Source organism: Oryctolagus cuniculus, chromosome 17, assembly GCF_051225735.1.
Source record: "Oryctolagus cuniculus isolate XC-2025 breed Fujian yellow rabbit chromosome 17, ASM5122573v1, whole genome shotgun sequence".
Lineage (NCBI taxonomy): Eukaryota > Metazoa > Chordata > Mammalia > Lagomorpha > Leporidae > Oryctolagus > Oryctolagus cuniculus.
This window is the reverse complement of record NC_142883.1, coordinates 44,836,714-44,864,410: the sequence shown is the minus strand read 5'-3', so window position 1 is coordinate 44,864,410 and position 27,697 is coordinate 44,836,714. Positions and strand designations below refer to the sequence as shown.

Sequence of the window (27,697 nt, the reverse complement as noted above, 5' to 3'; positions counted from 1 at the left end):
ATGGAATGCAGATGTTACAGGCTGCAACTTTAATTCTGTGCCACAATGCCAGCCTCACCACAGTGATTTTCTAGAAAATATAAACTATTACTTACTATAGGCAAACTAAGAACATCAAAAAACAAATTCTTAACCATACTATCCTATTTAATGATGAAATACTTAAAATTTATTTTGTGTATTTAAAAAGCAGAACAATGGGGAGGGGAGAGAAAAGAGAGAGAGAGAGAAGACAATCTTCCATCCATGGGCTTACTCCTCAAATGGCCACAATAGCCTGGGCTCGGCCAGGACAAAACCAGAAGCTTAGAAATCCATCTGAGTCTCAAACATGTACTTGGGCCATCTTCTGCTACTTTTCCAGGTACACTGGCAGGGAGCCAGACAGGAAGCAGTACTCCAATATGCAAGGCTAGTGCTGCAGGTGGCAACTTGATCTGCTGTGCCACAATGGGCTAAAGCCCTGGCCTATAGTGCCGGTTCAAGTCCCTGCTGCTCCACTTCCAATCCAGTTTCCTGCTAATGCACCTGGGAAAGCAGCAGAGGATGGCTCAAGTCCTTGGGCCCCTGCACCCACTTGGGAGCCCAGAGGAAGGTCCTGGCTCCTGGCTTCCAATTGGCCCAGCTTCAGCCATTGCGGTCATTTGAGAAATAAACCAGAGGATGGAAGACCTCTCTCTGTGTCTCTGTTTTTCAAATAAATAAATCTTATAAAAATTTAAAAATACATTTTTTCAAAGATTTATTTTTATTTATTTGAAAGGCAGAGTTACAGACAAAGAAAAGAAGAAACAGAAAGAGAGAGCTTCCTCCATTTGCTGGTTCACTCCCCAAATGGCAAAAATGGGCTAAGGCTGGGGCTGGGGCTGGGGCTGGGGCTGGGGCTGGGGCTAGGACAGGCCAAAGCCAGGAGCTTCATCTGGGTCTCTCATGTGGGTATAGGAGCCCAAGCACTTTGACCATCTTCCATTGCTTTCCCAGTCACATTGGCAGGGAGCTAGACTGGAAGTGGACCAGCTCAGACTTGACCCAGCACCCATAGGGATTCTGGCATTGTAGGTAACACTTAATTAGTTAAGCTACAACTACAGCCCCATAAAATACATTTATTACAATGAAGGAAGGAGCCTATCATTTAGTATTCAACATTGTTCCAGAGGTCCTAGCTTTGTTATCATATGCCATAACACATAAAGCATTCCTACAAACTAATAACAGAAAACAGGTTCCATTACTAGGCAATTCAAAAAGTAATCAGAAATGACCAACAAACATATAAAAACATGCTAGTAGAGCAGAGATTATAGGAATAGAGATTATTTTTAAATAGAGAAACAGAAAAATCAAAACCAAAAAAAACCTGACAAACCAAACAAGAAAAATAAAGACTCAAATTACTAAAATCAGGAATGAAAGTAGAGATATCATTACCAAAATTACAGAAATAAAGATGATTACACCAAAGTAGTATGGGGTAGCTTTGGGGTGTAGCGGGTAATACTGCTGCCTGAAATGCCGACATCCCACATGGGTACTGGTTCAAGCCCCGGCTGCTCCACTTCCAATCCAGCTCCATGCTAATGGCCTAGGAGAGCCGCAGAGGATGACCCAAGTGCTTGGGCCACTGCACCCATACGAGAGACTAGGAAGAAGCTCCTAGCTCCTGGTTTCAGACTGCCCCACCTTAGACGCTGCACCCATCTGGGGAATGAACCAGCAGATTAAAGATATCTCTGGATCTCCCCCTTTCTCTGTAGTTCTGATTTTGAAATAAATATTTTTAAGGAGTTAAAAAGTACTACTTCTAAAAAAAGAAGTATGAAAAAACCAACAAATTAGATAATCTAGATGAAACAAACTCCTAAATTCATATAACTACCAACACTAAAACAGACTCAGGAAAACAGAAAATCTCAATAAGCCTATAATAAGTAAAGCAACTGATAAATTAAGCAAAATAAGCAAAAACAAAACAAAACAAAAAAAAACCTAGGACCATATGACTTCACTTGCAACTTCTACCAAATATAGAAAATATTAACAAGAAATAATTCTGGCTGGCACCATGGCTCACTTGGCTAATCCTCCGCCTGTGGCGCTGGCACCCTGGGTTCTAGTCTCGGTTGGGGTGTCAGATTCTGTCCTGGTTGCTCCTCTTCCAGTCCAGTTCTCTGCTGTGGCCCTGGAAGGCAATGGATGATGGTCCAAGTGCTTGGGCCCTGCACCTGTGTGGGAGACCCGGAGGAAGCACCTGGCTCCTGGCTTCGGATCGCTGTGTCGGCCGCAGCACACTGGCCTTGGCAGCCATTTGGGGGGTGAACCAACAGAAAAAGGAAGACCTTTCTTTCTCTCTCTCTCTCTCTCTCTCTAACTCTGCCTGCCTGTCTGTCTCTGTCTCTGTCTCTCTCTCTATATATATATATATATATTTATATAACTGAGGCTGCATTGTGGTGTAAAAGGTAAAGCCACCGCCTGCAGTGCCAGCATCCCATGGGTGCCAGTTTGAGTCCCGTCTGTTCCACTTCCGATCCAGCTCTCTGCTATGCCTGGGAAAGCAGTAGAAGATGGCCTAAGTCCCTGGGCCCCTGCACCTGCATGGGAGACCCAGAAGAAGCTCCTGGCTCCTGGCTTTCTCTCTCTCTGCCTCTCCTTCTCTCTGTGTAACTCTTTCAAATAAATAAACAAACAAATCTTTGAAAAAATATATTACCAAACTGAATCCGACAGCACGTTAAAAGGGTCATACACTATAGTCAAGTGAGATTTATTCTAGGAAAGAAATAATGATTTTACATATGAAAATCAATATAATAGCTCATATTACTAAAATGAAGGAAAAAGCACATAATCATCTCAACAGATGGAGAAAAAGCTTTGACAAAATCTAAGACTTTTTTGTAGTAAGAAACACTCAGCAAATTAGAAATACAGGTAAACTTCCTCAACTTTACAATAGACATCTATAACAATTCCACAGATAACATCATGTTTAATGGTGAAAAACAAAAATGGGCCGGCGCCGCGGCTCACTAGGCTAATCCTCCGCCTTGCGGCGCCGGCACACCGGGTTCTAGTCTCGGTCAGGGCACCGGATTCTGTCCTGGTTGCCCCTCTTCCAGGCCAGCTCTCTGCTGTGGCCCAGGAGTGCAGTGGAGGATGGCCCAAGTGCTTGGGCCCTGCACCCCATGGGAGACCAGGAGAAGCACCTGGCTCCTGCCTTTGGATCAGCGCGGTGCGCCGGCCGCAGCGGCCATTGGAGGGTGAACCAACGGCAAAGGAAGACCTTTCTCTCTGTCTCTCTCACTGTCCACTCTGCCTGTCAAAAAAAAACAAACAAACAAAAAAACCTGAAAAATGTCCTCCTAAGATCAAGAACAAATGTCTAGTCTTACCATTTCTATTCAACACTATACTCAAAGTTCTAGCCTGGGCAATCAGGCAAGAAAAATACACAATAATAAAAGGCATCCAGATTGGAAAGACATAAAACTATCTCTATTCACAGATGACATCATCTTACATACAGAAAACCCTAAAAAAATCAGCACAAAACAGAATGAGTTCAGCAAACTTTTTTTTTATTTCAGCAAATTTATAGAATATAAAATCAAAATTAGTTATAAAATCAAAATTAATTATACACTAGTGTATACATAGAATGAACATTCTAGAAAGGAAATTCAGAAAATAATTCCATATACAATTAACATTTAAAAAATAACATACTTAGGAATATGGGAATGTAAAATGGCCTCTGTGGAAAACAGTTTGGTAGTTATTCAAAAACCTAAACACAGAATTGCAATTCCCAACTGGCAAACCATCCTGCATTTCCCACCCAAAGTAATCACACCATTCTTTCTGTCTATGAGGGCCAGAAAACTAGATGTGTTCTTCAGTGGGTTTTTTCCTTTCCCTTTTCTCCTCCAACATCAATTCAAAAACTGATAAACCCAAAAGACTTTAATCTCTTCCTCTGTCCACTGTTGGCAACCTTGTTCAAGTCTTAATCTTGTATCCCATAAATTATTGTAGTAGCTTCCCATCTGGACTATGTTTCCAGTTGCATTCTCTTCATCTTTCATATTGTTTTTCTTATTTGTTCCATTAATATTTATCAAATATAAATGAAGAGCCAGGAAATTCTTAAGTCACAGAATTACTACTCATACTTTTTTTTTTTTTTTGGACAGGCAGAGTGGACAGTGAGAGAGAGAGACAGAGAGAAAGGTCTTCCTTTGCTGTTGGTTCACGCTCCAATGGCCGCTGCGGCCGGCGCACCACGCTGATCCGATGGCAGGAGCCAGGAGCCAGGTGCTTTTCCTGGTCTCCCATGGGGTGCAGGGCCCAAGCACTTGGGCCATCCTCCACTGCACTCCCTGGCCACAGCAGAGAGCTGGCCTGGAAGAGGGGCAACCGGGACAGAATCCGGCGCCCCGACCGGGACTAGAACCCAGTGTGCTGGCACCGCAAGGCGGAGGATTAGCCTAGTGAGCCGCGGCGCTGGCCGGTTCTGGATTTCTTTTACAAAACCTGACAGTTTCACACAGTAGTCAAAGAATGTTTGTTGAGTGACTACTTAAAAACCCTATCATTTCACTTATATCTAAATCTCTTTATAAAACATAACAAGTTTAGGAAAGGATTTTTAAAAGCTTTATTCCAACAATAGGCAAACTGAATTTTTAACAAATAAAAAAAATACCATGAGAGGCAGGCATTTGGCCTAGCAGTTAAGACACTCCTATTTCCTCTACCAGAATGTCTAGGTTTCATACATTTCTCCAGCTCCCAACTCCAAATTCCTACTAAAACAACTCTGGGAGGCAATGGTGGTGGTTCAAGTAATTGGGTTCTGGCCACCCAAATAGGAGACTGGGACTGAGTTCCCCATAGTATCCACGTCAGTCCAGCCCCAGCCACTGTGGATACATGGGGGAGTAAACCAGTCACCTGGAGGTCGCTCTCTCTTTTGCTATCAAATTAAAAAAACAAAACAAAACAACAACAACAAAAAAAAACTTAAGATTTATTTATTTCGAAGGCAGTTACAGAGAGAGAGACAGAGAGAAGAAGAGGTAGAGAGGGATATTCCATCTGCAGTTCACACTCTAAATGGCCACAAACATTTGCGGCTATGCCAGGAGGAAGCCAAGAGCATGGGACTCCATCTGGATCTCCCACATGGGCAGCAGGGTCTCAAGCAACTGGGCCATTTTCTGCTGCTTTCTCAGACACTTTAGCAGGGAGCCAGATTGCAAGTGGAGCAGTAGCTCAATCTGCTGTAGCACAATCCAAGTTCTCCCCCTTTCCAACTTTAACAATAATTTTAGTAAGCATACAATGGTAATTTCTGTGAAGATTTCATTAAAAATCCAAATCTAACAATCTCCTTTCTAAATAATATTACCATCTTAGTTACTTGAATTAACTGAGCATATACTCCAAGGTAAAATTTTTTTCTAAGTTCAAATTTAAATTTGTGATTACTTTCCCAAGACCAAAACTAATCACTCATATTACACCATTCTGCTTGCTAATATAGTCTTGTCTCAGGAATTACACAAATTATATAAAGCTAAAATCTGTATGCTAGAATTTATATCATTAACTATGCAATGGAGGGAATGAGTAGTCCCTGCCTGCAGTACAGGCATCCCAGATGGGCGCCGGCTGGAGTCCCAGCTGCTCCACTTTGGATCCAGCTCTCTGCTATGGCCTGGGAAGGCAGCAGAGGATGGCCCAAGTCCTCGGGACCTCTCACTCACAGGGGAGACCGAGAGCAAGCTCCTGGCTCCTCACTTTGGATCGGTGCAGCTCCAGCCATTGTGGTCATCTGGGGAGTGACCTACCAGATGGAAAATCAATCTCTCTCTCTCTCTCTGCCTCTCTGTAACTCTGCCTTTCAAATAAATAAATCTTTTTTAAAAAAAAATTATAGGGACCAGCGCTGTGGCACAGGGGGTAAAGCCACTGCCTGCAGTGCTGGCATCCCATATGGGTGCTAGTTCAAATCCCAGCTGCTCCACTTCTGATCCAGCTCTCTGCTATGACCTGGGAAAGCAGAATAAGATGGCCCAGGTCCTTGGGCCCCTGCACCCACGTGGGAAGACCCAGAGGAGGCTCCTGGCTCCTGGCTTCGGATTGGCACAATTCTGGCAGTTGCAATCATCTGGGGAGTGAACCAACAGATGGAAGACCTCTCTCTCTCTCTCTCTCTCTGTGTGTGTGTGTGTGTGTGTGTGTGTGTGTCCCTTTCTGTGTAACTCTGACTTTCAAATAAATAAATTTTTTAAAAAAATGTATACTAGGGCCGGCGCCGCGGCTCACTAGGCTAATCCTCCGCCTAGCGGCGCCGGCACACCAGGTTCTAGTCCCGGTCGGGGCGCCGGATTCTGTCCCGGTTGCCCCTCTTCCAGGCCAGCCCTCTGCTGTGGCCAGGGAGTGCAGTGGAGGATGGCCCAGGTGCTTGGGCCCTGCACCCCATGGGAGACCAGGAAAAGCACCTGGCTCCTGGCTCCTGCCATCGGATCAGCGCGGTGCGCCGGCCGCAGCGCGCCGGCCGCGGCGGCCATTGGAGGGTGAACCAACGGCAAAAGGAAGACCTTTCTCTCTGTCTCTCTCTCTCACTGTCCACTCTGCCTGTCAAAAAAAAAAAAAAAAAAGTATACTACTTTATACAGTCAGTTCTACTACATTTTCTTTTAAAGATTTTATTCCTTTATTTGAGAGGTAGTTATAGACAGACAAAGAGAAAAAGGCCTTCCATCCACTGGTTTACTCCCCAAATGGCTACAACGGCCAAAGCTGAGCCAATCTGAATCCAGGAGCCAGGAGCTTCTTTCAGGTCTCCCATGTGGGTTCAAGGGCTCAAGCACTTGGGCCATCTTCCACTGCTTTCCGAAGCCACAGCAGAGAGCTGCATCAGAAGAGAAGCAATTGGGACTAGAACTGGTGCCCGTATGGGATGCTGGTGCCACAGTTGGAGGCTTAGCCCACTACACCACAGCGCCAGCTCTGCTAGTACACTTATTTTGAAAACAATTTTAGGATAATGAGAATTACACAATTACTTATGCTCAATTTTATCTCTGAGAAAAACCAGGTGAATACAGAAAACTGTATCTGATGGAACAAAGATAAAAGCCTCAGCCATTCTCACTCATGGCCCCAAAGAGATAAACACTGGAATTTATTCCTTGTCCTTGAATCTCAATTGGGTCTCACATCCTATTTTGCCTTTACACTTCTGCATTCTTTCTTTCTTTTTTTTGTTTTTTAATTATTTATTTGAAACTCAGAGTTACACAGAGAGAAGGAGAGGCAGAGAGAGAGAGAGGTCTTCCAATCCGATGGTTCACTCCCCAATTGGCTGCATCGGCCTGATCCGAAGCCAGGAGAGCTTCTTCTGGGTTTCCCACGCAAGTGGAGGGGCCCAAAGACTTGGGCCATCTTCTACTGCTTTCCCAGGCCATAGCAGAGAGCTGGATCACAAGTGGAGCAGCCGGGTCTCGAACTGGCGCCCATATAGGATGCTGGCGCTTCAGGCCAGGGCATTAACACACTGTGCCACAGCGCTGGCCCCTACACTTCTGCATTCTTTCCCAGGTTCCCAAACCCACCCCCCACCCCCCACCCCCGCCCCTGCACCGGCATGGCCACCTGAAAGACCAATTGCTGGGCCACCAGAAAGACCAGTTCCAGGAATTCACCTCCACCTGCTATCCCCACCCCCACCCCTAGCCCTCCTAAAATATAAAAGGGCCTGGCCCCTGGGGTTGGGGCCTTCTGCCACATATTCCATCAACGTGCATGCTGGCAGATAGTCACCCACCTCTACGAACTTATTTTCTCTGAATAAATTCGGTCTGTCTGTAGATTTGTATACCGTCTCCTTTCTATTCTGCGCCTCCTTTCCTAACATTTTTGGTGCCCATGTGTGGAGGCAACAGTCTGCACCTCTTTTCCTAACAGTACCCAACTGAACCAAGTATATTAACTTTATTTTCCGTTTTCTTGATGTTCTGGCTTATGGAGCATTCCTGAAACAGGAGAGACTTTCCCTCCCAGGGCTAGCCAACTCTTAAAGATAGTAAACAATTCACTAAGAAATGCTCTTTCATACGTAAACTAAACAATCCAAAGCCCCTACTCCACAATTACCTCCTTTATTTAGCTGGTAACTCTAGGCCATTTTTCCTCTGCCTTAATCATACAATTCATGGCCAGCTACTGGACAACTCCAAAGAGCCCCTGTACCCTAACACTCACTGAAATTATTGAAAAGCCCATCCTAAATCTGTTTCATCTATTTCTTCTCACAGAAACCACATTTTCTTCCAGCTCCTTCTGCCTTTTGCCTCCTGAATAGCTTAGTGCTTCCCCCAAGTGGTCCAGCAAGATGCAGCACGTTCCTTCCTCTTGGAACTGTAACTATATTTTCATTGACAACAGCAAATCTATTGGTCTCATCATTCCTGGAAATAACAACATATACTTTAAAACACCAAGCCACAAAAGAATATACAACACATACACATTTTAAGTATGTATAACCTACTTCACTAAATGTTCACTCTGTGTTACATCATTGTATCTTACAATTTTTCATTTGATTTCAAATAACCTGTCTTCCACCACTTCACAGGAACTCACAAGTGCAACTCTTCCTATATTTGCTTCTTTGAAGATAAAGGACAATAATTATTGCAGTGTTTATGCATTTATTAATTAACCATTTAAAAAGTATAAAAGTGTGCTACTTTTTAAAGATTTTTTTATTCATTTGAAAGCCAGAGTCACAGAGAAAGAGGTACAGAGAGTGAGACAGAGAAAGAGAGAGAGAATCCTCCATCTGTTGGTTCACTATCCAAATGGCCACAAGAGCTGGGGCTGGGCCAGGCCGAAGTCAGTAGCCAGGACCTTCTTCCAGGTCTCCCACATAGGTGTAGGAGCCCAAACACTTATAGCATCTTCCACTGCTTTCTTAAGTGCAACACCCATTTGGGATGCTGGTACCACAGGCCGCAGTTAAACCTGCTATGCCATAACTGGCCCCGTTACCATTTTTATTAACTTTTCTTTTTTAATGTGTCACTGAAAAATTCTGGAGTGTTTTGCTCCTAACTTTCTTTGAAAGTCCTGTGGTTCCTACTGTGCAATTTTATAAAACATGGTGTTGTAAAATATGGTGATTCTCAGTAATACACACATTGTGTAAATAGTGCAACTATCTGTACTTATATCTAAAGTTCAGTGCTATCCAGTACTATTCTCTAACAAATACAATGAGCTTGTGAACTCCTCTACAGATTCCTTAGTAGCAACAAATATTAATTTGCTAAATAACTGTTCCTATATACTTCTTAATCCAGTTCACTAAGGTAATTTATATTCAAAAAATTTCACTCATTTTTAGTGCACAACGTAATCATTTTTGATATACATATATTCTTGTTACAACAACCAAAATCAAGAATATTTTCGGCCGGCGCCGCGGCTCATGAGGCTAATCCTCCACCTGCGGCGCCGGCTCCCCGGGTTCTAGTCCCGATTGCTCCTCTTCAAGTCCAGCTCCCTGCTGTGGCCTGGGAAGGCAGTGGAGGATGGCCCATTGCTTGGGCCCTGCACCTGCATGGGAGACCAGGAGGAAACACCTGGCTCCTGGCTTTGGATTGGCGCAGTGCAAACGGCTGTAGCAGCCATTTGGGGGGTGAACCAACGGAAGGAAGACCTTTCTCTCTCTCTCTCTCTCTCTCTTACTGTGTATAACTCTCTGTCTCTCTCTCTCACTGTGTAACTCTGCCTGGCAAATAAAAAAAAAGAATATTTTCAGGGGTGGGTGTTGGCACAGGACTTGAGATACCTGCATCCCATAAAGGAGTGCTGGTCTGATTCTGGTCCCAGCTACACTTCTTATTCCAGCTTCCTGGTGATTAGCACCTGGGGAAGGCAGCAGGTGATGACAGGATACTTAGTTTCCTGTTACCCATGTAGGAGACTGGAACTGAATTTTGAGCTCCTAGTTTTGGCCTGGCCCAGCCCTGGCTATTGAGGGCATTTGGGAAATGAACTAGTGGATGGAAGAGACCTCTCTCCCTACACATTTAAAATAAACAAAATTAATTAATCAAAAATTTTTAAAGGAATATTTCAATTTCCCCAAAAGATTTCAATAGATGTGGATTCAATTCCTGTCACTATACTTTTTTAGTTTTGGCCTTTTCTAGAACTTCACATAAATGGAATCATATCATATACCTTATTGGTTTTGGTGGCTGCCCATTTTCACTTAACATATACTTCCGAAATTCATTCATTGGTGAGTAGTAGTCAACACAATATGTTTATCTATTCATCAATTGATGGTCATTTATCTCCAATTTCTGGCCAATATGCATAAAGTTGCTACGATTGCTTTTATTTGTATAGGAAACTTTTGTGAGTATATGTGTTATCGCTTATCTTGGATAAATTCCTAGGAGTGAGACTGCTGGTAGATGTACATTTCCTAAGATTCAGTCAAACTGCCAATATTTTGCTTCCAGGGGGCTGGCACCATGGCACAGTAGGTTAATCCTACACCTGTGGTGCTGACATCCCATATGGGCGCCGGTTCTAGTCCTGACTGCTCCTCTTCCAATCCAGCTCTCTGTTGTGGCCTGGGAAAGCAGAAGATGGCCCAAGTCCTTGGGCCCCTGCACCGACACAGGAGATCAGGAAGAAGCACCTGACTCCTGGCTTTGTATCAGTGCAGTTCCCGCCATTGCGGACATTTAGGGAGTGAACCAACGGAAAGAAGACCTGCCTCTCTGTCTCTCCCTCTCACTGTCTGTAACTGTACCTTTCAAATAAAATAAATAAAAACCTAAAAAAAAAAAAAATGTTTCCTTCCATACCAACAAACACATGGTATTTGTGGTCAGTCTTTTTTCATTCTAAGATGACCTAAGTAAGACTTTCTCTACTTTTCCTTATCTGATAAACCATTAATGTCAATCAGGGAGCCAACACTGTGGCATGGCGTGTAACCAGCAACCCATATGGGCACAAATTTGAGTCCCACTCCACCTCTAGTCCAGCTCCCTGCTAGTGGCCTGGGAAAAGCAGCAGAAGATGGCCCAAGTTTTGGGGTCCCTGGCCCCAAGTGGGATACCTGGACAAAGCTCCTGGCTACAGTTAGGCCCAAATTTGGCTATTAGAGCCATATGGAGAGGGGACCAGAAGATTGATAATCTCTCTCTGGGTGTTTCCCTCTTTCTCTGTAGCTCTTTCAAACAAGTAAATAAATCTTAAAAAAATAAATAAATAAATAAATAAATAAATAAAGTCAATTAGATGTTAAGGACTGCTAAAATATCATAGAAGAAGCAAAAATTATTCATCTGTAACAATTAAAAATTCACTCTGCTCCAAGGTCACAGAAATAGAATTTAGAGCTAAAAGGAACCATAAACTAAATTTTATACTTTCAGTTCAGGGAACAAAGACAAGAAATAAAACGAGGGGCCTATGCTGTGGCTGTATTAAACTGCTGCTTGTGACTCCAACATCCCATATGGTCTCAGCTACTCCACTTCAAATGCAGCTTCTGCTAATATGCCTGCAAAGACAGCAGAAAATGGCCCCCAGTGCTTGGGCCCTTGCCACCCACAGTGGAGACCTAGATGGAGTTCCCAGTTCCAGCTTCAGCCTGGCATAACCACAGCTGTGTGGCCATTTGGGGACTGAACCAGCAAATGAAAGATTTCTGTCTCTCCCTCCTTCTGTCACTCTGCCTTTCAAATAAATAATTTTTTTTAAAAAAATCACATAGCTAGGAGGCCGGTGTTGTGGCGTAGAAGGTTAAGCCTCCACTTGCAGTATCAGCATTCCATATGGGCACCGGCTCAAGGCCCATCTACTCCACTCCCTGCTAGTGCACCTGGGAAGGCAGCAGAGAATGGCCCAAGTGCTTGGACCCCTGCACCCACGTGGGAGACCTTGAAGAAGCTCCTGGCTTCAGATCGGCCAAGCTCCAGCCATTGTGACCATTTGGGGCATGAACTAACAGATGGAAAATCACACACGCACCCCGCCTCTGGCTTTCCTTACTGTAACTCCAACTTTCAAATATATCAATCTTCTAAAAAAAAAAAAAAATCACATAGCTAACAAGTGGTAGAACAGAAACCTGAACCCAAAGGGTTTAATTCTAGAATCTCTGTTTATAATTACTATACTACATAGAAAATTGCCAATATATTAAAAATGCAGTGAAGCAATATAGGAAATATACTAAAAAGTGATGATTTAAAAATATATTTATTTCTTTATTTGAAAGTCAGAGGGCCAGCACTGCCTGCAGTGCCAGCACCCAAGATGGGCACCGGTTTGAGTCCCAGCTGCTCCTCTTCTGATCCAGCTCTCTACTATGGCCTGGGAAAGCAGTAGAAGATGGCCCAAGTCCTTGGGCCCCTCCACTTGCGTGGGAGACCCAGAAGAAGCTACTGGCTCCTGGCTTCGGATTGGCACAGTTCCAGTCATTGGGGCCAACTGAGGAGTGAAACCAGCAGATGGAAGACCTCTCTGCCTCTCTTTCTCTCTGTGTGTTAACTCTGACTTTCAAATAAATAAATAAATCTTAAAAAAAAAAAAAAAAAGAAAAAAGAAAGAAATAATCAGGGCAGTCTTTCAAAAATAAATAAATAACTTTAAAAAAAAGTTGTATGGAGAGACAAAAATTTTCCATCTGCTGACTTACAGGTGCTAGACCGATCTGAAGCCAGGAGCTTCTTCTGGGTCTCCGTTCATGGGTGCAGGGACTTAAGAAGTCGGGTCAATTTCTGCTGCTCTCCCAGGCACATTAGCAGGGAGCTGGATTGTAAATGGAGCAGCCAGGACAAACTGGTGCCCATATGGGATGCCAGCTTCAGAGGAAAAGTTTTTACCTGCTATAGCATAGTGCTGGCCTCAAAGTGATGATTCTTAGTAGATAAAATCAGGAATGGTTTTTTATCTTTGAAATGTTCTACATTTATGCATGAATTATTTTTAAAACTATTTTGCCAGAGAATTTTAAAATATCAATAACACAAATAAATGTTACAGATACCTAGAAGTTATAAAACTATATCAAAAATTTAGTCTGGAGTATGTGTTAAGACACCAATTGGCGGCCGGCGCCGCGGCTCACTAGGCTAATCCTCCGCCTAGCGGCGCCGGCACACCGGGTTCTAGTCCGGTCGGGGCACCGGATTCTGTCCCGGTTGCCCCTCTTCCAGGCCAGCTCTCTGCTGTGGCCAGGGAGTGCAGTGGAGGATGGCCCAAGTGCTTGGGCCCTGCACCCCATGGGAGACCAGGAAAAGCACCTGGCTCCTGGCTCCTGCCATCGGATCAGCGCGGTGCGCCGGCCTCAGCGCGGCGGCCATTGGAGGGTGAACCAACGGCAAAGGAAGACCTTTCTCTCTGTCTGTCTCTCTCACTGTCCACTCTGCCTGTCACAAAAAAAAAAAAAATTAAAAAATAAAAAAAAAAGACACCAATTGGCATACCTACATCCCATTTCAGAGTGCCTTGGTTTGATACACACTTCAGTCCTTCCTGATAATGTGGACTCTGGGAGGTGGCAGTGATGGCTCCAGTGACTGGATTCCTGCCACCATGTGGGACATCTGGATCAGGATTGAGTTCCCAACTTTGGCTCAAGCCAGCCCTGGCACAGTCCCAGCCTGCCTGCCTCTCTATCAGATAAAAAGGAGGAGGTAGAAAAGGCAGAGAGAGAAGGAGGGAAAGGGAGATAAAGGGTAAGAGGGAAAAAGTCCTTTTAGTTCATTATTAAAAGATTTTCATTGGGGGCCAGCATGGTGGTGTAGTAGGTTAAGCCTCCACCTGCAGCACTAGCATCCCATTTGGGTGCTGGTTCAAGTTCCAGCTGCTTCTGGAAGAAGCTCCTGGCTCCTGGTTTCAGATTGGGGAGTGACCTTTCTCTCTGTCCTCTCTGTCTGTAACTCTTCCACACAAATAAATAAATAAATCTTAAAAATATACATCCACTTTCATGATTGCCACAGGGGGCAGGTGCTGGGACACAACAGGTTAAGCTACCACTTAGGTAGGACATAGCCATCTCCTGTTGGAGTGCCTGAGTTGCAGTCCTGCCTCTGCTTCTGATCCAGTTTCCTGCTAATGTACACACTGGGAGGAAGAGTGACAGACAGTGAGAGGGAGGGACAGACAGGTCTTTCATCTGCTAGTTCACTCCCCAAATGGCTGCAATGGCCGGAGCTGTGCCAATCTGAAGCCAGGAGCCAGCTTCTTCCAAGTTTCCCACACAGGTGCAGGGGCCCAAATACTTGGGCCATCTTCTACTGCTTTCCCAGTTCATAGCAGAGAGCTAATAAAATCTAATCAATAAAGGAAAGGAAAAAAAAATGTGTAGAGGGCTGGGAGTTTGGCACAGCACTTAAGATGCCCATAGCCCATTATCAGATTACCTGGGTTACAGCCCTAGGCATTCTTTCAATTTTAAGTTTTCGCAAATGCACACCCCAGAATGCAGCAGATGATGGCTTGACTACTTGGGTCCCTGTCACACACATGGGTGACATGGATGGAGTTTGGGGTCCTGGCTTTGTCCTGACTCAGTTCCCAGCTTTTGTGGGCATGAGTAGTTAACCAATGAATCAAAAATCTCTATGTCCCTGCCTGCATGTCTGGCTCTCTGCCTTTCAAATAAATGGTAAATAAAAATGTATAAAAAGAGACTTAAGAAAAAAATAGTAGAATCTCAGTGACTCTCAAAAAATACTACATGTTCCAACACATATGAAATTTGAGTACCATGTTGCATGATAGATTTTAAAAATAAGAATAACCAAAAATTTCTCAATTTTATGAAAATTCCAGTACCCGTCCTTTTTGGTTCATAAAAAAAAAAACTTTTAATTCCATTTTCTACAAACTTTTTTGCTTAAAATTTTTATTTTACTTATTTGAAAGGCAGAGTTACAAAGCAAGAGCTCTTCCATACACTGATTCACTTCCCAAACAGCCGCAACAGCTAGGGCTGTGTGTCAGGCTGAAGCTAGGAGCCTGGAACTCCATCCTGGTCTCCAATGTGGGTGACAGGGACCCAAGTAGTCAAGCCATCATCTGCTGCTTGGGCACCTTCTGCTGCTTTTCCCAAGCACGTTAGCAGGGAGTGGAATTGGAAGGTAAGCAGCAGGGACTCAAATTAGCAATCACGTGGGATGCCAGCATTGTAGGCGGCAACCTAACCTGCTATGCCACGACACAGGCCTTTCCAGCTTCTGTTCTGACTCCAGCTTCCTGCCATGCAGAGCCTGGGAGGCAGCACTGTAACTGGGTTCAAGTAATTGGGCTCCTGCCTCCCATGAAGGAGACATGTGATTGTTTTCCTGGCTCCAGGCTTCAGCTGCAGCCCATTTCCTGGCATTTGCTAGCACTTGAGAACAGCTCTGTAGATGTCGATGTCTCTCTCTCTGCCTCTCAGATAATTTTTTTAATTTCAAATGCTATCAGTTTTGATCATATGTTAGAAGATATAACCGTAATAGCCAGTCATTAGGGATTTTGAATCATCCATGTTCTAATATCCACATGCTCCCATATATAAAATAACTCATGGGGGGAGAATAATGACAAGATCAAGCATGCTTATTTCAATCAAACTTAACCAACATGCCTTGACTTGATGTGCCTAAAATTATCAAAACCAATTGGGAAAGTAAAATAAGCATAATTCATTAAATATCTACTAGGCCTTTACCTAGTACTTTACCTAGGTACTGACAGTACCTAGGCCTTTACCTAGGTACTGTCCTAGATTCAGAAAGGATTTAGTGGAGAGGCAGATATAGGAATAACTGCAATTCCATTTAATAAATACTTATTAAATAATAAAAGACAGGGCCAGTGCTGTGGCCAGTGCTATGGGGTTAAGCCGCCGCCTGCAGTGCCGGCATCCCATGTGGGTTCTGGTTTCAGTCCTGGCTGCTTCACTTCCTTTCCAGCTGCCTGCTAAATGTCCCTGGGAAAGCGGTGGAAGATGGCCCAAGTCCTTGGGCTCCTTCACCCACGTTGGAGACCAGGAAGAAGCTCCTGGCTCCTGGCTTCAGTATGGCCCAGCCCTGGCTATTACGGCCATTTGCGGGGAGTGAACCAATTAAATGGAAGCTCACTTGCCCCCCCCCCTTCCTCTCCCCTTCCCCTCTCCCTCTCTCCTTCTCTGAGGGAGGGGGGAGGGGAAAGGGGGGAGGGAGAGGGAGAAGCTTCCATCCACTGGTTCACTCCCCAATTGGCTACAAGGGCCGGAGCTGTGCGGATCTGTGTGGAACTGAAGCAGAGAGCTACATTGGAAGTGGAGCAGCGCCCATATGGGATGCCGGCACTGCAGGCATCAGCTTAACAGCTACGCCACAGTGCCCGCCCCAGGACTTAAAACTTTTAAAAATATTCATTAGATTCCATTTAATAATTAGTACTATATGTGCTGTGCTAGGCATTAAAAGGGATACAAAATAACTACAGTCTTGATAAAAGCTAAGACAATTAAGTAATTACAAAAAAAAAAAAAAGGAAAATATCTCATTAAGTAAGTACTAAACTGGGACACTGATCATGAGCCAAAAAGAACTTACAGGAAAAACAAGGACAGTGTGAGCTGGAACAGTTGGGGAAAATTTCATGGAAGAATACTCAAATTGGGGAGGCACTGCAGTCTAACGGGTTAAGCCACTGCCTGCAATGCTGGCATCCCATATCACCACTCGCTGGAGTTCTCTTCTCCCTACTCCATTTCTAACCCAGCTCCCTGCTAATGTACCTGGGAAGGCAGTGGAAGATGACCTAAGTGCTTGGGCCCCTGCCAACCACATGGGAGACCCAGATGAAGCTCCTGGCTTCTGGCTTCAACCTGTCACAGCCTTGGCTGTTGCAGTCATTTGGAAAGTGAATGAGTGGATAGAAGATTCCTGTCTGTAACTCTATCTTTCAAATAAATAAATAAATAAATCTTAAAAAAAAAAATACAAAGAAGAATACTTGAATGGACAGGGAGAACAAGACAAATGAGAGAAAAAGGGAAGCAGAGGCAGCTATTTGGATGACAACATCTCATATCAGAGTGTCTGGGTTTGAGTCCTGGCTCCATTCTCAACCCAACTTCCTGCTAAAGTGCACTGTGGCAGGCAGCAGGTCATGACTCAAGTAATTGGGTTCCTGTCAGAAATGTGATAGACACAAATTGAATTACTTTTTAGGCTCTCTTTTCTTAAAAAAAAAAAAAATCACCTTTATGTATTTGAAAATTAGAGTGACAGAGAGAGATGGAGACAAAGATACCTCCCATCCACTGGTTCGCTCCCCCAAATCGCGGTGACAGTTGAGGCAGAGTCAGGCTGAAGCTAGGAACCAGGAACTTCATCCAAGTCTCCCACATGGGTTGCAGGGGCCCAAGTTCGTGGGCCATCACCCACTACTTTTCCAGGAGCATTAGCAGAGTTCTGGATCGGAGGAGGAAGAGCAGCCAACTGTCACTCCAATATGGGATGCCGGTATCACAGGCAACAGCTTAATCCATTGCACCACTATGCGGGCCCCCTTGCTCCCACTTTTGGCTGGACCCAGCCATGGCTATTACAGGCATTTGGAGAATGAACCAGTGGATAGGAGATAGCTCCTTCTCTCTTTCAAATAAATAGATTTTTTAAAAAGATTTATTTACTTCTTTGAATAACAGTTACAAAGAGAGAGGTAGACACACAGAGAGATCTTCCATTCACTAGTTCACTCCCCAAATGATCACAATGTCCTGGGTTGGGCCAGGCTGAAGCCAGGAGCTTCATCTGGGTCTCTCACCTGGGCCCAAGCACTTGAGCCATCCTCTGCCTTTCCCAGGTACATTAGCAAGAAGCTGGATCATAAGTGGAGCACCTGGGACTCGACCTGGCACCCATATGAGATGCAGGGCATTGTAGGCGGCAGCTTAATCCACTGAACCACAACACCAGCCCAATTAATAAATTTTTTTTTAAGGGCAGTAAAGGGACACGAGGAACATAAGCAGAAATGGTATAGTAAGGGCTATATGCTAGGCAGTAATAGGAAATGAGGCTGCACAGACAGGGAGGGGTCGATTACTTACAAACATCATCTCTGGTAAAGACATCAGAACAAATTTAAGAGGGAAGGTTATTAAGGGTAAAGGGACAGAAGAGAGTCTGCAGTAGTGAATAAATTTATAAGAATTCATTTATGCACTTTACTGTTTATATATTATACCACAATTGAAAAAAATAAACATTCAAATACTTGTCAGATGATAAAGTAAGTACTTGCATAGGTTTGAACAAGTGAAAGAGTGTTGTATTAGTAGATAAGTATTAAAGCAATATATAAAAGGATATAAAATGGGAGAGGAAGACAGATGTTCAAATGGCATATAATTAACATAATAATACTAGCTAGAACATAACAAAATATGCCAGGTACATACTAAGAATTTTTCACATGTGATAATTAATTGAATCCTCTAAAGAACCTTATTTTGGGGCATGCATTGTGGCACAGCAGGTTAAGCCACCACTACAATGCTGGCATCCCATATCAGAATGCCAGAGTTATAGCTATGCAGCTTCTGATGTAGTTTCCTGCTAATATGCCTGGGAAAGCAGCAAAGGATGGCCCAGGTGCTCAGGCTCCTATCACCCATTTAGGAGACCAGAATGGAGTTCTTGGTTCCTGGCTTTGGCTGGGCCCAGCCCTGGCTGTTGCAAGTCATTTGGAGAATAAGCTAGTAGATGGAAAATCTCTCTTCCCCTCTCTCTCTCTTTCTCTCTAACTTTCAAATAAATACATAAATAAATAAACCTTTTTAAAAACAGAACCCTATGTAAAATTATCCTTCCTGTTTTACAGATGACAAAACTGAGGCCCAGAGAGATTAAACGACTTATCAAGTTTATATAACAGTAAGAACATTCACCGTGGGGCCAGTGCTGTGGCTTAGAAGGTAAAGCTGGCCGGCGCCACGGCTCACTAGGCTAATCCTCCGCCTAGCGGCGCCGGCACACCGGGTTCTAGTCCCGGTCGGGGCACCGGATTCTGTCCCGGTTGCCCCTCTTCCAGGCCAGCTCTCTGCTGTGGCCAAGGAGTGCAGTGGAGGATGGCCCAGGTGCTTGGGCCCTGCACCCCATGGGAGACCAGGAAAAGCACCTGGCTCCTGGCTCCTGCCATCGGATCAGCGCGGTGCGCCGGCCGCAGCGCGCCAGCCGCGGCGGCCATTGGAGAATGAACCAACGGCAAAGGAAGACCTTTCTCTCTGTCTCTCTCTCTCACTGTCCACTCTGCCTGTCAAAAAAAAAAAAAAAAAAGAAGGTAAAGCTGGCCGGCGCCATGGCTCACTTGGCTAATTCTCCACCTGCAGCGCCGGCACCCTGGATTCTAGTCCCGGTTGGGGCGCGGGATTCTGTCCCGGTTGCTCCTCTTGCAGTCCAGCTCTCTGCTGGGGCCAGGGAAGGCAGTGGAGGCTGGCCCAAGTGCTTGGGCCCTGCACCCGCATGGAAGACCAGGAGGAGGCATCTGGCTCCTGGCTTTGGATCAGCGCAACACACCGGCCGTAGCGGCCATTTGGGGAGTGAACCAATGGAAAAGGAAGACCTTTCTCTAACTCTGTCAAAAAAAAAAAAAAAAAAAAAAAAAAAGGTAAAGCCATTGCCTGCAGTGCCAGCATCCCATATGGGTGACAGTTCCAGTAACAGCTGTTCCAATTCTGATCCAGCTCCTGCTATGGCCTGGGAAAGCAGAAGATGGCCCAAGTCCTTGGGCTCCTGCACCCACCTGGGAGACCTAGAAGAAGGTCCTGGCTCCTGACTTCAGATCAGCTCAGCTCTGGCCATTGACAACCATCTGGAGGAGTGAACCAGCAGATGAAAGACACCTCTCTCTCTCTGCCTCTCTGTAACTCTGCCTTTCAAATAAATAAGTATATCTCTTTAAAAAATAAATAAGGGGGCCGGCTCTGTGGCATAGCGAGTGGGGCTACCGCCTGCAGTGCCAGCTTCCGACCCAGCTCTCTATTATGGCCAGGGAGGGCAGTGGAGATGGCCGAAGTCCTGAGGCCCCTGCACCCACGTGGAAGACCTGAGGGAGGCTCCTGGCTCCTGGCTTCAGATCTGGCCATTCCGGCCATCTGGGGAGTGGACCAGTGGATGGAGGACCTCTCTCTCTGCCTCTGCCTTTCAAATAAATAAATAAAAATATTTTAAAAATGAAATAAAATTAAATTAAAAATAAATAAAAAAGAATATTCCAGGTACTTATTCCTAAATTATTCCAGGTACTTATTTCTAAATAAGAGTGTCTTATTTAGGAACAGCAACAGTCAGCAACTGGCAGCAACAGTCTTTTTCTCATTCTGTAAGCTCAATGTCAGCACCATTATCTCACCAAAGTCAGCACCCCTACCTATTTTACTTCACTCACAAGTACACCATCTACATAATCATTTTTACATCCCCTGCATCTAAAATAAAGCTTCCCAAAATAAAAAGTTTTCCCCAAGTATGTTACATATCTCTGGAAAAGAGAACAAAGAATGAAACATAGTTCAAAATAAAAATCTTACTTAGTGAAGTAAGTAAGAATCTTACTTAGTGAAATAAGCCAGTTCCAAAGGGAAAAATACCATATTTTCTCCCAGATCTGTGAGAACTAATAGAGTACCTAAAACGAAATCTGTAGAAGTGAAACTGACACTTCAAGAAGGGATGACTTGGGGCTGGCACAGTGGGTTAAGCCCTGACCTGCAATGCTGGCAACTCATATGGGCGCCAGTTCAAGACCCAGTTGCTCCAATTCCCATCCAGCTCTCTGCTATGGCCTGGGAAAGCAGTGGCAGTTGGCCCAAGTCCTTGGGCCCCTGTACCCACGTGGGAAACCTGGAAGAAGCTCCTGGCTCCTGCTTTGGATTGGCGCAGTCCTGGCCGTTGCAGCCAATTGGGGAGTGAACCATTGTATGGAAGACCTCTCTCTCTTTGTGTAACTCTGACTTTCAAATAAATAAATAAATCTTTAGAGAGAGAGAGAGAGAGAGAGAATGGATGACTTGAGCTGCCCTTGTCTTGACTGTCAAAGAACAGTTTCGTTTTTTTTTTTTTCATACTATTTGTTGAACTCTTTCCTTAACATAAAGTTAATCATATATGTATAAAGTCAACTGAGGATGGATCTCGGTAAAAAATAAGAGTGGGAATAAAAGAGGGAGTAAGAAGTTTGCAGCTGTAAAACTGTATAGTTCTGCACACATTCCTACAGACTTACTTCTAAGGGTACAATTTAAATACTTGTCATGAGACACCCAAATCCCATTAAGCTGGGTGGTAACAATACTATCTTAAGTGTTAAAGTGTTCATATTAAGTGTTTAAAGTGAACATATAGATAGGATTAAGTGTTAAAGTGAGCATAAAAATAGGATCAAGTGTCTGGTAATAATAGAATTAAAAAGGAAAGAATGTTCCAACATGGGAAGCAGTCCACACAGCAGACTCGTAGAATGACAATCGCTTTAACTAATAGTCTGATCTCAGAATCAGCCCTTAAGGCTTCCTGGTCTAAGAGCATTTCAGGCATGGAAGGCCAAGACACTGTGGCAAAAAATGTTCTACATGAAGCATCTCTATGAGTGAGACTCCAGCACAAAGAAGTGGTCATCAAAGAATGATGTACTTTTCTTTAAAGGGAGCGGAGAATTTCCACTTTGCTTATGGTCTTATCTAAATACTGACAGAGTTTGTGGATTCAAAAGGCTTCCATAGCCTAGTTAGTTCATGTCAAGAGCCTCAGGTAGTCACTGACATCATAATAAGAGTGTTAATTGTTAACAACAGGAGTCACTGTGTACTAACTCCCCATACAGGACCTCTGTCCTCAGTGAGTTGTATTATGAAAGCTAACTGTAAAACTAGTTCTCAAACAGTTTGTGTGTGTATATGCAAACTGCTCAAATCTTTAATTAGTACAGAGTTGGTCTTCTGTGTACAAAGTTAATTTAAAATGAATCTTAATAGAGAATGGGCCTGGGAAGGAGAGAGGGAGGAGAAAGAGGGGTAGAAATGTAGGTGGGAAGGCAGGTATGGTGGGAGGAATAATTATATTCCTGAAGTTGTACTTAGGAAATTTGTATTTCTTAAAAAATAAAAGGAAACAAAGAAAGAACAAAAGAAAAAAGAATCTCATGACTTCATAATCTATTATATGAATATAAGTGAAGAAAGACTAAAAGAATGAAAAATAATCCCCAAAGTTTCTAACTTGGAGACTTCAAAAAGGTTACTAACAAAAACATGTCTTATAAAAAAAAAACTTGTACACAATGTTCATAGTATTTTATTCACAGTAACCAAAAACTGGAAATGATTCAATATCAAGTAACAGGTGACTAGACAAACAAATTGTGGTATACCCAAACACTGGACTATCATTAAGCAATAAAAAGAAATAAACTAGTGATATATGCAACAACATGCATAAATATAGATATTATGCCAAGAAAAAGAAGCCAGGCATAAAAATACACACTGTATAATTCCATGTTCATAAACTCGAGAAAAAAATCTCATTTATATTAATAGAAATCCTATCAGTGGTAGCATGGGAATTAACAGAGGGGATAAACTGATTACAAAGTAGTTTAGGGAATTTTGCAAGAAACCTAAGTGTTCTGTATTGTCATTAAGGTGATCAGTACAGCCATTTACCTGTATATTAAAAATGTATGAGTTGACTATAAGTAAATTGTACCACAGTAACATTAATTTTGTAAAAATCCTTTTACTAACACTGAAATAGGTAGGTAAATAAGGGTCATCTTCTGCAGAAGGAAATGAATAAGATGAGTTCAATTTAGATGTGCTTAACATCATAGATATCTCAACTAGGTCTGGGTATAAAGGATGGGATAGGGGAGGGGGGGGAAGAAATAGAAAGCATTGATAGCTATCTACAGTTAGGGGCATCAGAAAGAACCACCAGTAGGCCGGCGCCATGGCTCACTAGGCTACTCCTCCGCCTTGCGGCGCTAGCACACCAGGTTCTAGTCCCAGTCGGGGTGCCGGATTCTGTCCCGGTTGCCCCTCTTCCAGGCCAGCTCTCTGCTGTGGCCAGGGAGTGCAGTGGAGGATGGCCCAAGTCCTTGGGCCCTGCACCCCATGGGAGACCAGGATAAGTACCTGGCTCCTGCCATCGGATCAGCGCAGTGCGCCGGCCGCAGCGGCCATTGGAGGGTGAACCAACGGCAAAGGAAGACCTTTCTCTCCGTCTCTCTCTCTCACTGTCCACTCTGCCTGTCAAAAAATAAAAAATAAAATAAATTTAAAAAAAAAAGAACCACCAGTAAAACAAATACTTTAAAGAAGAAGGAAATGATAATGGCAAGTATTACAAGGAAGCAGAGGACATAAAGAACTACAAATGGGTGGGTGTTCAGCACAGAGGTTATATACCCAATTGGGATACTCATATCACCATATGGGAGTGCTGGGTTCAAGTCTCTGCTCCACTTCCAATTCCAGCTTCCTGCTAATACTCATTCTGGGAGACAGAAGGTGCTGGCTCAAGTACTCTCTGTCACCCAACTGGGACACCTGGATGGCTTCAGCCTGGCCCAGCCTCAGCTGTGGTGGGCAGATGGGGAATGAATCAACAGATGGTTAATAGCTCACTCATACAGGTGTGAGTTCAAGTCCCAACTGCTTGGCTTCCGATCCAGCTCTCTGCTATGGCCTGGGAAAACAGTAGAAGATGGCCTAAGTCCTTGAGCCCCTGCACCTACATGGGAGACCTAGAAGAAGCTCTTGGCTCCCGGCTTCAGATTGGCCAAGCTCCAGCCATTGCAGCAATTTAGGGAGTGAAGCAGCAGATGGAAGACCTCTCTCTGCCTCTGCTTCTCTGTAACTCTGCCTTTCAAATAAATAAATACATCTTTTAAATTTTTAAACTAAAAATAGAGGGTGGCATCATAACACAGCAGATTAAGGTGCCATTTAAGATGCCAACAGCCCATATCAGAGTATCAGTTTAAGTATGGATTAATCTGCTTCCAATCCAGCTTCCTGCTAATGTATCCTGGAAAGCAGCAGATTCAAGTACTTGGGTCCCTGCCATCCAAGTGGGAGACTCGAATGGACTTCCAGGTTTCTGGCTTCAGCCTGGCCCAATCCTGTAGTTGAGGGTACTTGGGTAGTGAACCAACAGATGGAATATCTTTCACTTCCTCTTTCTGTGTTTGCACGAGCGCATACATGGTATATCTGTGTGTGTCACTGTGCCTTTCAAGTATATAAAAATAAACATTTAAAAATTAAAATAAATATGTATTTGCTTTTTTTTTTCTTTTTTTGACAGGCAGAGTGGACAGTGAAAGAGAGAGACAGAGAGAAAGGTCTTCCTTTTTGCCATTGGTTCACCCTCCAATGGCCGCCGCAGCCGGCGCACGGCGGCCAGAGCACTGCGCTGATCCGATGGCAGGAGCCAGGTACTTATCCTGGTCTCCCATGGGGTGCAGGGCCCAAGCACTTGGGCCATCCTCCACTGTACTCCTGGGCCACAGCAGAGAGCTGGCCTGGAAGAGGGGCAACTGGGACAGAATCCGGCGCCCCGACCGGGACTAGAACCCGGTGTGCCGGCGCCACAAGACGGAGGATTAGCCTAGTGAGCCACGGCGCCGGCTACGTATTTGCTTTTTAAAAAGTTATTTATTTGGAAGTCAGAGTGACAGAGAGAGAGGGAGAGACAAAGAGAGATCTTCCATCTGCATGTTCACTTAAATGGCCACAAAAGCTGGGACTGTGCCAGGTCAAAGCCAGGAACCCAGAGCTTCTTCCAGGTCTCCCATATTGGTGCAAGGGCCCAAGAACTTTCTTGGGCCTTGCTTTCCCTGGACATCAGCAGGGAGCTGGATCAGAAGTAGAGCAGCCAGGACATGAACTAGCACCCATGTAAGATGACAGAGTTGGATGCTTTTACCCACTATACCACAGTGCTGGCTCCCAAAATAAATATGTATCTTACAACATCTGCCACACCAATGAGCTAAAGTGCTGCCTGCAATGCCAGCATCCCATATCAGAGCACCAATTTAAGTCCTGGGCTGCTCTGAGTCCTAACTCCCTGTTAATGTGCCTGAGAGGACAACAGATGATGGTCCAAGTTCTTGGGCCCCTGTCACCCAGGGATGGAGTGCCCGGCTCCTTGCTCCAGTCCTGGGTGCTGCAGTCATTTGGGGAGGGAAACTGCAGGTGGAAGATCTGTTTCTGTCTGTCGCTCTTCCTTTCAAATAAATAAATAAATCTTTAAAAAATGGCATATAATAAATGATGATACTACTAAAATTCTTACCATGAATTTCAAAATAATTCACTTTTTATTTTTAGGATCTATTTATTTAGTTGAAAATTAGACTTACAAATAGAGAGGGAAAGACAGAAAGAGGTCTTCCATCCACTGGTTCACTCCCCAGATAGCCACAATGGCCAGCACAAGGCCAGGCCAAAGCCAGAAGCTTTACCCAGGTCTCCTATGTGGGTGGCAGGGGCCCAGATACTTGGGCCATCTACTTCTGCTTTTCCAGCCCATTAGCAAGGAGCCAGATCAGAAGTGGAGCAGCCAGATCAGAACCGGCACCCATATGGGATGCTGGCATCATGGGCAGTGGCTTTATGTGCTATACCACAACACGGGTCCCTCATTTCTTTTTCTTTTTTTTTCTTTTAAAGGTGAGCTCACTTTTTTTAATTTGAAGGGCAGAAAAAAAGACAGAGAAGGAAGAAGCCCATTCGATAATCACTCCCTAAATGCCCACAAAGGCTAGGGCTGGGTCAGGCTTCCAACATGGGTAGCAGGGACCCAATTACTTGAGACATCACTGTCACCTCCTAGGTTCAGCATGAGCACAAAGCTGGAGTCAAAAGCTGAGCTGGGTAATGATTCCAGGCATTTTGATATGGGATACAGGTGTCTGAACCATTAAGCTGAAAGACCAATCCAACAAAATTCAATTCTAAATAAAGGGGCTAATGCTGTAGCATAGCAGATTAAGCGATTTGGGATGCTGTCTGGGATGCCCACATCCCACATGAGAGTGGCTGAAGGGGCAGGTGCTGTGGTGTAAAGCAGGGTAACCAGCATCCCATATGGGCGCCAGTTCTAGTCCCAGCTGCTCCTCTTCCAATCCAGTTCTCTTCTATGGCCTGGAAAAGCAATGGGAGATGGCCCAAGCGTTTGGACCCCTGCACCCACGTAGGAGACCCAGAGGAAGCTCCTGGTTCCTGACTCCTCAGATCACATCAGCTTTAGCTGCTGCAGCCATTTGGAGAATGAACCAGCAGATGGAAGATTTTCCTTGCTGTCTCTCCCTCTCACTGTCTGTAACTCTACCTCTCAAATAAATAAAGAAAAATCTTTAAAAAAAAAAAAAAAAAAGAGAGAGAGAGAGAAAGAGAGCGACTTCCTGGAATTGAGTTCCACCTCCTCTTCCAGTCCAGCTTCCTGCTAATGTGCATCCTGGGAGGCAGCAGGTGATGGTTCAAGTATTTGGGTCCCTACCATCCATGTAGGAGACCCAGATGCAGTTCCTGACTCCTGGCTTCAGCCTGGCACAGCCTCGGCTGTTCCAGGCATTTGGGGACTCAACCAGAAAACAGAAGATCTCAATCTCTCTGTCTCAATTTCACTCTCTCTCTCGTTCTGCTTTTCAAATAAAATAAATACTTTTTAAATATATAATTTTTTAAAGCATTAAATAAGCTACAACTCAACATATGACAAATATTTCCAATGGCTGCAATATTCCAGTTCTCTTCTTCTTTAGGGCACATGATAGAACAACAACAGTTCCTTGCCCTCTGTGAAATCTCTTAAAGCCATATGACTTGCTTTCACTGATGAATATATCCTTTTGCTTACTTTGAGTTAGCCTGAAATTCCATTAACTTTTTTACCCAAATATTTCTCAAATGCATCATGTCAAGTATACTCCTTAATCAGATTGCTCTAATAGTATCCTAATCAATTTCCCTATAAATAATTTCTGCCCATCTATTCTCTATAATACGTCCAGTGGAATCTTTTTAAGACACAAATCTATTCATATCACACTCTTATTTTTATATGACTTTCACATCAACAAGAAGTACTATAAAATGGTCCTTCAAGAATTATCTCTATCTGTAAGAGATACTAGAAATGTTCTATATCTTGTTTAGAGCAACAGTTTAGACGGGAGTAGGGAATGTCAGGCCTGCAAGCCATAAAAAGACTGTGAAATCATTTGGTCTAGCCCTGCCATGGCAATCACAAGGGGATTCAAAATGCAGTAAGTCAGTCAGTTAGACAGAGAGAGGAAGGGAAAGACAGAGTTAAAGAGAGATTTTCCATCCACTGGTTCGCTCCCCAGATGGCTGCCAATGGCCAGGGCTGGTCCAGGCCAAAACCAGAAGCCAGGAGCTTCATCCAGGACTCCCACATGGGTGGCAGGGAACCAAACACTTAACCTATGTTCCATTATTGTTCCCAGTCACTAGCACATACTGCTGGATTGGAAGTGGAGCAGCCAGGACATGAACCAGTGCCCATATGAGACGCCAGTGTAACAGGCTGTGGTTTTACTCAGTATGCCACAATGCAGTCCCTAGCAG

The 27,697-nt window shown here is 44.2% G+C and overlaps 1 protein-coding gene and 1 long non-coding RNA gene across 6 annotated transcripts in view; one reads left to right on the top strand and one right to left on the bottom strand.

Moving 5' to 3' along the window:
• Positions 1-27,697, bottom strand: part of TAOK1 (TAO kinase 1) — a 174,660-nt gene that overhangs the window by 129,973 nt on the left and 16,990 nt on the right. The window contains exon 2 of one of the 5 annotated variants that reach the window (XM_070061154.2): positions 17,347-17,507. The exons of the other annotated variants lie outside the window; for them this stretch is intronic. The gene's annotated coding sequence lies outside the window, so the exon portion shown is untranslated. The remainder of the gene's footprint in view (positions 1-17,346; positions 17,508-27,697) is intronic. 5 annotated transcript variants of the gene reach the window in all.
• On the top strand, positions 16,499-26,496 carry LOC149121208 (uncharacterized). Its single transcript, XR_016223895.1, has 2 exons — positions 16,499-19,015; positions 19,381-26,496. It is a non-coding gene; the product is annotated as an uncharacterized LOC149121208 (long non-coding RNA).